At 39.5% G+C, this 12290-nt stretch overlaps 1 protein-coding gene across 1 annotated transcript in view; it reads right to left on the bottom strand.

Annotated features, from left to right (window-relative positions):
* The window catches only part of PTPRB (protein tyrosine phosphatase receptor type B), a 94761-nt gene that overhangs the window by 80594 nt on the left and 1877 nt on the right, over positions 1 to 12290 (bottom strand). The gene's annotated exons all lie outside the window — the stretch shown is intronic.

Below are 12290 nucleotides of genomic sequence, written 5' to 3'. Positions count from 1 at the left end.
ACCAAATCCTTCCAAGGCGCACCTAACAAATTAATCTTTTTTTGTTCAGTTTTAGCATTCAAATTCGTTTGAATTTGAAGAGGGATAATAGTAGCATTCTTCCAATTATTAGGCATTTATGCAGTCCTCACACCAGGGGTGGTTCTAAATTTTTTTACTACCGGTTCTGTGGGCATGGCTTATTTTGTGGGTGTGGCTTGATGGTCATATGACAATTATTTAGGATTTAGCAGAGGTACTGGTCTACCAGGCTTTTAACTGCTTGCAGAGCTGTATCAATCTACCCATTTATTTTCGCAGGCACTGGTCTAACTTATTTTTGCAGGCACTGGTCTAACCCATTTATTTTTGCAGGCACTGGTCTACCCATGTATTTTTGCAGGCACTGATCTATTCATGTATTTTTGCAGGCACTGGTCTACTCATTTGTTTTCTTTTAACACTGATCAGCTGTAGGGCGGCCCTTTGAAGCCCCACGGCAAGAGTTTAAACAGGTTTTTTCTCTCTAGCCATCAGTTGGGACTCAGGAGGCAGCAATAGATTGGGGGTGGGGCCAAATAAAAGGTAAGAATAATGCAGGGGGTGGGTGGGGAAGCGGGGGGGCAGGGGGAACAGAACCGGTTTGGTGATGTCGTATCGTCACTGCTACCGGCTCGATGGAACCGGGCCGAACCGGGAGGAACCCACCACTGCTTCACACCCTTTAAAAGAGGCATACAACCACAGGTAAATCATATCCTTGCTTTAATATATTGTCAGTTGCACCATCGACACTGTTAGAGCAACAATGCCTTCTTTTTATATATATATTTTGTTTGATGGTAACATTTATAGTATTGTCTCAATTCTTGTCTGATATGATTAGCACTTTTCTCATGAACATTTCTAAAATACTCCTGCCTACATTCTCTAACTTGAGTTTCACCTCACCATTTCATTTCTTTATTTTAAATTCCATTGATTCTGCTGGAAGTTTGTTACATTTCCATCAAAATTGCTCTACATCTCTTCTGTTTTTTAATTTTAATTATCTTTGCATTTTTAGTTTACATTCTTTACAAATATCTTTTTCCTCATTATACATATTATACAATATCTTTCTGTCATCATGTTTTGCAGCAATCTCTTTTTTACCCTATAGGTCTTTTATATCATTTAAGTATCATTTTTCATATGTTCAAATGTTTCAAATCAAATCAAATTTCAAATATGTTTCAAATGTTACCTTAACTCCATGCCCTTCTATAGCATTCTGTAACATGCAGTTTTCACATATTTCCTTTTTTCCACTGAGAAATTAAGCTAACTTCCTTTTCATATAGGATTTATATTCTCTCTGTGCATCAATTCTACTTTCATCCTTGTTTCCTTCATTTCTTTATCTTCCTTGTTACCTTTTCCCAAGATCCTCTCTTGACATGATCCAAAATGGTAGGTCCCACATTCACTACTCTCTGACTTCTCTATCATGATTCCCATCCAGACTGGTTCCATACTGATTCACTTTTGGTTTCCAAATGGCCCAATCATTTGTTCTGTACTCTCTTGTTGTCTCACAGTGACAGAATAATTCCTCTTTCCTCATCTCCACTTTCAGAATATCCCATAGATTTCTGCAAAACCCATTTCTGATTATTTCATTATTGCAATCCATTGCAATATGATATGCAACTGTCACCAATATGTGAATTCTTACTTTTATATGTAGACACAGACTGCATTAATTCACCATTTTTGAAACTTTTTAGTCCTTATTTTCAGAATTTATTTTATTTATTTATTTATTTATTGATCAAATTTGTATAACGCCCTACTCCCGAAGGACTCAGGGCGGTGAACAGGGACAAAATAAAACACATAGATACAAAAGTTAAGAGCAAAATTAAAACCAAATTAAATATTTGAGCCCAAGACAATTTAAAACATCCCAAAAATTTAGAACAGATTTAAAATTTCAATTAAAATTTAAAATTTAAAATTTAAAAATTAAAAGGGGGGAAAGATCAGGCCAGGCCGGCTTGCTGAAATAGAAAGGTCTTTAGAGCGCGGCGGAAAGTGCGCAGGTCCGGGATCCTACGTATCTCCGGGGGGAGCTCATTCCAGATAGTAGGTGCCCCCACAGAGAAGGCCCTCCCCCTGGGGGCCGCCAGTCAACACTGTTTGGCCGACGGCACCCGGAGGAGCCCCTCTCTATGAGAACGTACTGGCCGGTGGGAGGTTGATTGTGGTAGTAGGCGGTCCCGTAAATAGCCAGGTCCTAAGCCATGGAGCGCTCTAAAGGTAGTGACCAAAACCTTGAAGTGCACCCGGAAGACCACCGGGAGCCAGTATAGCTCGCGCAGGAGAGGTGTTACGTGGGAGTGCCATGTCGCTCCCATAACTACCCGCGCGGCCGCACTCTGCGCTAGTTGGAGCCTCCGGGTGCTCCTCAAGGGGAGCCCCATGTAGAGAGCATTGCAATAGTCCAGGAGGGAAGTGACGAGGGCATGAGTGACTGTGTGTAAAGAGTCCTGATCTAGAAAGGGACGCAACTGGCGAATCAGGCGAACCTGATGGAAAACCGTCCTGGTCACGGCCGTCAAATGCTCTTCTAAAGACAGCCGTGAATCCAGGAGGATGCCCAAGTTGTGGGCCCTCTCCGTGGGGGCCAGCAATTCGCCCCCAATAGTCAGCGATGGCGTCAACTGACTATATCGGGACGTCGGAAACCACAGCCACTCGGTCTTGGATGGGTTGAGCCTGAGCCTATTCCTCCCCATCCAGATCCGCACGGCCTCCAGGCACTGGGACATCACTTCAAGGGCATCATTGGGGTGGTCTGGGGTGGAGATGTACAGCTGGGTGTCATCAGCGTACTGGTGGTACTTCACCCCAAAATCACGGATGATCTCACCCAGCGGCTTCACATAAATGTTGAACAGGAGGGGTGAGAGGACCGACCCTTGCGGCACCCCATATATGATGGGCCTCGGGGTCGACCTCTGCCCCCCTGTCAACACAGCCTGTGACCGGTCAGAGAGAAAGGAGGCGAACCACCGCAACACAGTGCCTCCCACCCCTAACTCCTCCAACCGGTGCAGCATGATACCATGGTCGATGGTATCAAAAGCCGCTGAGAGGTCTAACAGGACCACGACTGAGGAGCACCCCCTGTTCCGAGCCCTCCAGAGATCATCTACCAACGTGACCAATGCTGTTTCCGTGCTGTACCTGGGCCTGAAGCCTGACTGGAACGGATCCAGATACGTCGTTTCATCCAGGAACTGGGGGAACTGTTGCGCAACCACACTCTCAACAACCTTCACCACAAAACGAAGGTTGGAGACCGGATGATAATTAACCAACATTGCCGGGTCCAGGGAAGGCTTCTTGAGGAGAGGCCTCACCACCGCCTCTTTCAAGGCAGCGGGAAAGTCACCCTCACCCAACGAAGCATTTATAATCCCCTGGAGCCAGCCTCGCGTCACCTCCCGGGAAGCCAGTACTAACCAGGAGGGGCACGGGTCCAATAAACAGGTGGTCGCATTCAGTCTGTCCAGAATCCTGTCCACGTCCTCAGGGTTCACAGGATCAAACTCATCCCAGATAACATTCTCAAGACCTGCCCCAGTCCCTCCCCCTGAGACTACCCAGTCGGAGTCCAAATCTTCCCGAATCTGAGTGATTTTGTCATACAGATACTGAACAAAATCCTCGGCTCTACCCTCCAAGGGGTCCTCCCGCGCTTCCTGGTGGAGCAGGGAGCGGGTCACCCTAAACAGGGCGGCCAGGCGATTATCTGATGACGCAATAAGAGCAGCAAAATAACTACATTTCTCTGCTTTTATCGCCACTAGGTAAGTCCTAATATGGGATGTTACCAGTGTCCGGTCGGATTCCGAAAGGCTGGCCCTCCAACTACTCTCTAGGCATCTTTTCCGGCGCTTCAACTCCCTCAGCTCCTCAGTAAACCAAGGAGCCAAATGAGATCGGCGCCGGGTCAGAGGCCACAAAGGCACGACCCGATCCAGAGCTCCAGCGGCCGCCCTTTCCCAGGTGGCCACTAGGTCTCCAGCCGAGGCGTGTGCCAGAGCCTCAGGAAATGGCCCAAGCTCCATCTGGAACCTATCAGGTTCCATCAGGCGCCTGGGGCGGAACCATCTTACCAGCTCCGCCTCCCTGCGGCAGGGTGTAGCGGTTTGAAAGCCGAGACGAAGGAGAGAGTGATCTGACCATGACAAGGGCTCGGTAACTATATCCCCTATCTCAAGGTCACTCAGCCACTGTCCAGAGACAATACTTAAAATACTTAAAATATACTTTTATTTTATACTTAAAATAAATATTTAATAAAATAAATCAATTTTATTTATGATTTCATGCTTTTTAGCATTTATTCCTTTTACATTTCAAGATGCAATCTTTCATATGCCATGGTGATCACTATATAGCTACTAATCTCTGCTGCAAATCATGACTTTGCTCAATACTAGGATTGATAAAATAGAGATTACCTTACAAGGGAATATACTGTACCATTGTCTACATCCCATGAAACTCAAATATATATCGTATATTGACAAACAATCATGATGTCCAACATAGCATAGTGATTTTATTCTGTCTTACTCAAAAACAGGAAAAGTAATTTCAGTCTGATTATTGATATCATATTGCCCAAATAGAATAACCAGAAACACAACTGATTCAAAATGCATATAGTGAATTAGTTAATAGCATCACTATATTGAAACATTTAGCACCAGTATCAAAAGAAGATTTTGTTCCCAGTTCAATCCTGTGTACAGTTTTAGGTATCAGAATTAATCTCTAAAGACCAAATTTAGCCCCAGTTATCTGCTGGTTTATAAGAATTTTCTCAAAATACTGCATTCGTTTAATAAGTTTAAAGTGCCTTCATATTAGTTGGGCTAGCACATGGCTCAGCATTGATTTTAAATAAACTCTTAATGATGACAGTCATGATGTCAGATAATTGATCTTGCCACCATTATCTGCAGCCTTTTGGGAATGGTTTTGAGAAACTGATCAGAAACATTCATCCCATGATAGTTGTTTTTTCCATGCTGATTTTAGGCAATATGTAAATACTGTTATGTTAGGCATTTCATGCTTCCCAAACTTAAACAGGTTTGAATTTGCTGCTATTTTATATTTGTTGCTCTAGTTGTTAACTACTCCTTTAAGGTTTTTTTTTAATCACTATTATTTTTAAATGTTATTATTAGTTTTGAAGCATTTGGATGCAAGGAAAATGAAAACAAGGCTGTTCAGACTCACCTTGAACTGTGAGATGGGCAGCAAGTAAATTTGACAAATAAAGACCTGGCAGCCTAAATATTTTTCCTGATCTATCTATTATTATCTTTCCTGATTATCTTCACTTGAGATACAAAGTATTAAACCTGCTACTTTCTACATTCAAAACATGTGTTTTATTGCTGAAAGCCATGAACAGGAAGGGGAAAGAAGATATTGAAAAGGAAAGGAAAGGAAAGGAAAGGAAAGGAAAGGAAAGGAAAGGAAAGGAAAGGAAAGAAGGAAAGAATTTTCAAGTTTTCTTGAAAGTTTAAAACTTTCTTGTAGTGTAATCTGGAATTATTTGCTTCTCAGATACTAACACTGTTCTCAATAAGTTGTTCTCCTTAAGGTAAATCTTCCACTTTACAGTTCTTATGTTCTTCTGTTAGCTGTACCACTTAGCATTTTTGTCAAATAATATTTGCAACTTTTGTGTCAGCTGCTCAAGTGAAACATTAATAATGAATACTTGTTTTCGTCTATAGCATATACTGTATATTTCCAGTTTCATTTGTTAGAAAGAGAGATGAGAATGTGAATTGTTTGTTAAAGCAATATATGGCAGATCACAATCTTCTGCTTTATATTATATTTAACACATGATTCTCACTTAACTTGCAAGTTGCACATGCATCTATAACAAGTCTTAAAATTTGAAGTCTGATCTAAATCACAGTTCTTCATCAGTACCATTAATACCAGTTCTGGATCAGTTCTTATTTCTCCCTGACTTTGTCTGCTATTCATCCGGCTATACATGCATATTTTTTCTGCTCCAGAGCATATAGCCCTGTGAAGTTCTACCTCAGCCTTTTACAATTTGAAGTATTATATTCAGCCCATTTTCAATTGACTGGGAATTCTGGGCATCGTAGTCCTAGCACATCTGAAGTGTACCAAGTTTAAGGAAATCATAACAGGTGATATGTAAATAACTTGTTGGAAAAATATCTATGGAGATTCTCAATTATCCAGGTCATGGTTGGCCCAAAGATGCTTTTCAAAATGCAACTGGACTTTTTGGGGTTTTTTTTTCTTTGAAAATGTTTACTTCTCATCGAAGAAGCTTCTTCAGTTTTTCTTCAACTAAGAAAATCCGGGTACCTTTTGAAAAACACCTTTGGGATAATTGTTGGAAAACAAGTATTTTTACTGTAGCAGACTAACATGCCCCCTCAGACCTGGCTGTGCTACCTTATCTTAGCATAGTCAAAATATAATTTTGGCAGGCTCACCCAAAGTAAGAAGTTGTTACTAGATAACAACTTCATGTGACATATGAAGAACTCAAGGTGAATGAATTCTTTAATGACAATGGCAAAGGAATCAGTTCATACTATGTAGGAGAAGATCATCATAAAGCATCTGTATTTTACAAGAAAATCACATGCATGTATATAAAAGTGATTGATGATATAGTGCTGGATGATAGGCCCCTACGATTGGATGGCTTTCAACTTCAGACAAAATTGATACTTTCAAAGTATCAATTACATTTATGATGTGCACATTTAAAGCTATCTTGCTACTGATGCCATACAGGAAAAAATATGCTGTAATAGGAAGGTTATAGCAAGGATAGCATTGGATACAATGCAATCAATAACCAAATAATACAAATTAGACTTAGTGAAAAATTCCTTCATATGTTGAGTGTTTATGCTCTAGTCATTAATGCATAAGAAGAGGAGTTGATGAACATTATGGTCAAGTTCAATCTGAAATTGCTACAACATGTAAACAAGATGTGCATCTTATGATTGGAAACTGGAATTCCAAATAACACAGAAGAAACACAATCAGATTCTATGACTAAGGAAATTAAAATGAAGTAGGAAAACAATTTATTAATTTCTGCCAAAGACAAGAAGAAAGCAGACTGAATGTCAGAATAAACAGTGGAACTTTCCAAGAAAGAAGCCAAAGACAAGAAAGAAAAGATCTCAGGAAGGAACTTAACGAAGAATTTCAGAGAGCTGCTAGAAACGACAAGAAGCAGTATTGCGATGACTTCTGTAACGACATCAATGATAGAAACAGACATGGAAATACAAGGAGTCTCCCAACAGATATCTGACCTCAAAAGGAAAACCCAACCATGAATTGGTATGCTGAAGGATGCCACTGAGGTGGTAACTGATTCATAGAAGATCAAAGATGTGAGTATAATTCTGAGATGTCAATATCCAAGATGCGTTAGAACAGTGGTCCCCAACCCCCGGTCCGCAGACCGGTGCCGGGCTGTGGAGTACCTGGCACCGGGCCGCGCAGCGGCCGGGGGACAGGAACGCTGCAGCGCAAAGGCTCCTGGGCCGTGCGCAATGGGCCTGCGCAAAGGCTCCTGGGCCGTGCGCAATGGGCCTGCGCAAAGGCTCCTGGGCCGTGTGCAATGGGCCTGCGCAAAGGCTCCTGGGCCGTGCGCAATGGGCCTGCGCAAAGGCTCCTGGGCCGTGGCCTCACCCCTGCGCGCGCTCAGCGGGCCGCGGCAATAAAAAGGTTGGGGACCACTGCGTTAGAAGATATTTTTCTACTTACAGGAACTCCTAGTACTAGAAGAAGAAACTAGATCAGCACTCAAAACTCCTGACAATATTATGGATAGTCAAGAATACAGCAAATAGTTATACAACAAACAAATCCAGAGTTCCCACTTGAAACACAAATGGCTCAAATTATTAGTTTTTGGGCATACAATGAAACTTTGAAGAAGCACCTTTGGGACAACCATGGCCTGAATGACTGAGAATCTCCATAGTCAATCTGATTGGTCAAGAATTACATTATAATAAACTGTTTACAGTTTGCCTGTCAACTTGCTTGCTGTTTAACAAATAACTTGGTGGATATAATTGACAAATGTCTGATATGGATTATGGTTTGGAGATGACAGAATTTAGTACAGAAATGAATGATTACACTTTTTTCTTCCTCCTCATCCATGGTAAAATAATGTAATATTTTTTATGTTGGGAGAGTAATGTACAGTCTATGACATTTATGGCCCCACTATTTAATTGCTGAATGTTGGTTACAACTGCATTTTTTTCCCAGTTCCTCTAAGAGAAAATATCACACTTCTTATAGACTTTGGAAACTGTTTTATCAGAAACACCTGACTCCTAAAAACAGTTTCAAGCACAACAAAACTTTGTTTTGCTGCCACAATACTAGGCTGCTTACTACATATAACAATTTTAGCTTGAAGATTCCCTTTAAAAATGTAATTAGTGGGTTATAAGGAGCCGGTGTTTCCAAATATGATCACTTGGCATATAATTATGAAGATTTAGAATGCCAACCTATGATTTCTGCTCTTTTAAAAGAAGCAGTCGATGAACTTTCATCCTGAAATAAACTTCTTTGAAAAACATTGTCAGGCATGTTTAATGTTTCCAATAAAACAAAACTTATCTTTTAATCAAGATATTTATTCTTGTGAGGTCCTTTTCAGTGACAAATGCTCCTTCATGCAAACTTCTTGCATGTTACTTAGCCTGGCATACAGTTCAAATGTCTTGAGAATTGTTTTTTCCCCATATCAGCACTCTTAACTATTTCACATTGTGGTGAGGGGAAAACACCAGCATCCTGCAGTAGGTTGTATACATATTTGGAGTTCACTGTTTGTTTTCCATTACTCACAAGTCAGATTCCTACCTCTCTGTCTACATGGGATTTTGCCACACATGAATTTTTCTGCTTTGTTCATGAATATATTTGAGGTTCAACTTCTAATCTTTCATCCTTTGTAGTACTATAGAAAAATATATATTAGTGGCATGAAAGCTCCCTCAAACATTCAATTGCCTTCAGTTTTTTTTAAAAAAATATGGACAAAACAGTGTAAAATCTAAAAAAAAAGTTAAAAAAAAGAGGAGTCCCTATGGGTTTTGCCCCCGCTAGTCATAGCTGACTTTAGGGGGTGGTGCTCCTCTCCATTTCTAGGCCATTGAGCCAGTTCTATCTGAAGAGATGTGGCCAGTGTGACATAAGGCTGCAGCTCAGGGTGTATGGTGAAACATGGGGTGCTATTACCTTCCCATTGAAGTAGATCTATTTATCCTCTAGCATTTACATGATTTCGAACTGCTAGGTTGGTAGGAGCTGAGGCAAGTGATGGGAACTCATTCCGTGACACAGTGATAAGACTTGAACTACCAAAGCATAAACCTTCTTTGGTGTCTTTTTAATCACTGAGCCATCGCACCTGTTTAAAAACTAACTAAACGAATTAGGTAACTAGTTTAACAACAACCACTTGAATCAAGAAGGGAATAATTGGGAGACATTTTGTTTTCTGTCTTATTGCCAGTTCTTCTTAACTTATATCAGTCATTTCGTTCATATGCTATATTCTTTTTTCCTATCCTCTGTTTTGTCTGCTTAAGTTTGCAGACCAAACAAAAGGAGGATATAACGTATGTGTAAAATTACTCATGCCACGCTTAATGTCTAAAACTTTCTTGTCATAGGAGCCAAAGAATTTTTCCAAGTTATAAAAATAATTATTAATGTCAGTCGGTTCCTTGTCAAACCTCTTAGAATACAAAGATATATTTTAATATCATTAGTTTTTTAAAATTAAAAATTGATTATATTTTCAATACTCCTTCTACTTTCTGAAATATCTACAGTCCTAATTCAAACATCTAGCAGTTGTAAGGGAGAAATTTCATATAAATGTGTAAAGTAACATTTCCTAAGAAACTGTAATAATAGTTGTATTTCAATATTTTAGTGATATCAATAAATATACAGTGTAGGCAAATGCATATGAACTTGGTAAATTCAATGAAGTTTATTCCAAGAAATAAAATGTATTCTTCATGAAATCTATTCCAAGAAATAATTTATTATATCCTTTCAGCAAATATCACTGAACTTCCATTAAAATCCAATAAAATTCAAAGGAACTTATTTATGAGATAAATGGTTAAACAGAAGATACGATAACTAATAATATTCCCATTTCCAAATGGAACAATTCATCAAGATGGTTTTAGACTCTGTTTGAAAAAGATGGTCCAAAGATAATAAATAGACAAGCCTTGCTGGATTCTCATTTTGTTAACATTTGCATTTTACTTGGAAATTTATTAGCAGGCAATCCAGTACCTACAGAAATAGTGGCACCCAGCCACAGGAACTCTAACCACCCCACCAGGAAGTGGGCAGCCACATTCTATACCAACTGTAGTTTCCAAGTGGTCTTTAATTGTACCCAAAAAAGTTGAATCATAGCCGAAGGTGATGAAGGCATAGGTAATGTTTGAAAAGGCCACCCACTCAGAAAAAAAGCAATAACTGAAGCTGGGCAGAGCAATCCCAGATCAAGTAGGAACTGTGAATCCAGGAACTGTGAATCCATGCTCTTTTAGGGAAAGTATAACCCTGTCCAGAGCCAACATAGTAGTTGGCATAGGCTACTTCATAGTTCATTTTAGCTTGTATCAATCCATTCAATCCCTTAAAATCCCCTGGGAAAAACCAACTATCCATCCAACAACTTATGGTCTCTCATTTGTTCTTAATCACACTCCTATATCTACAGATCTCTGAGATGCTAAGTAATAAGCATTTTCCATGTTTTTGTTGATCCCATTGCATACGTAGAGCTCTTTTTGCTTCAGTAAAGGAATACTGAATGCCTGAATACTGAAAGACCTCATTGTGTAAATAACCAGTCCCAGGAAAAGATGTGGCTGATTTAAAGAGTTGACATAATTTATTATTAAGTTTTCCACAAAGAGATCTACTCAAGCTATGTCCTGATTTGCATGTTCCTTTCATTATTTTGAATGGAGCACGAAGCTCTCATATTATTTGTTAATATTTTATTTGTATTTTGGGGTTCAAACTTATTTATCAGATGAATTAGAGCAACAACAAAGTTATAATCGGATCCAGATTTATATACTTACTCTATTAATGCTTTCTTCATTTATTTATTTATTTATTTTATTTATTTTATTTAAATTTGTATACCGCCCTTCTCCTAGTGGACTCAGGGCGGTGCACAGCCAAGTAAAAAACATCCAATACAAAATTTAAAAATTTAAAAGAATTATACCCTTTGGCCACACATTAAGAACCTTACAACTAAAACCCATTAAACAATTAAAAAATCTAATATCTCAAAAACGGGGGGGGGGGGTTCATGCCAGCCCTGCTTGATGGAAGAAAAAAGTTTTTAGGGCACGGCGAAAAGCCCGGAGATCTGGACATATACTTTTAAAACTAAATAATAAATAATAAATAACTAAATAATAAATTGGAACCTGTGATGGTCATAACCATCCAGCCCAAAGAATACTAAAATGCATAGGGCTTAAAGTATCAATCTAATCAAACAGAAAGCCAAAATAAAGGGTTTCAATGATGGAGCCTCTTCTATTCCCTGCACTACAGTAAATGTATTAATCTGGAGAGTACAATGATTGTCCAATTATCATTTTCTGTTGGCATCTATTATTCACTCCATATCCTTAATATGTTTGTTCAAATTTGATGGAAAGAAATGCATTATGCCATAGTTATTGGTCATGGATAGAGCAGCTCAAATGTCTATTTGATCCAGATCATTAAGAAAAACAAAACATCAAACCTACCAGTCCTCCACCAGTCATTCAAACATTTGCTGGCTTTGGGTGACATGCTGATTCAACATAGTGTCTAACAGAATGAGATATGAATAAATCATTCTGTAATTCAAAGTTTATTCTAGTCGTACATTCAGGCAAATAATGTTTCTCATCTGTTGCTTTTTTATCCACCATATTGGAGTATGCATACTGATCCATTTTTTCCCCTTTTTAATAGTATGATTGGTTTTGTACTAGAAATGTTAAGCTCTAGAACAGTGTTTTTCAACCTTGGAAGCTTGAAGATGGGTGGACTTCAACTCCCAGAATCCCCCAGCCAGCGCTGCTGGCTGGGGGATTCTGGGAGTTGAAGTCCACCCATCTTCAAGCTATCAAGGTTGAGAAACA

Source organism: Pantherophis guttatus, chromosome 7 (genome assembly GCF_059756535.1).
Source record: "Pantherophis guttatus breed Tessera chromosome 7, ASM5975653v1, whole genome shotgun sequence".
In the NCBI taxonomy this organism is placed as follows: Eukaryota; Metazoa; Chordata; class Lepidosauria; order Squamata; family Colubridae; genus Pantherophis; species Pantherophis guttatus.
This window is presented reverse-complemented; position numbering and strand designations above follow the sequence as displayed.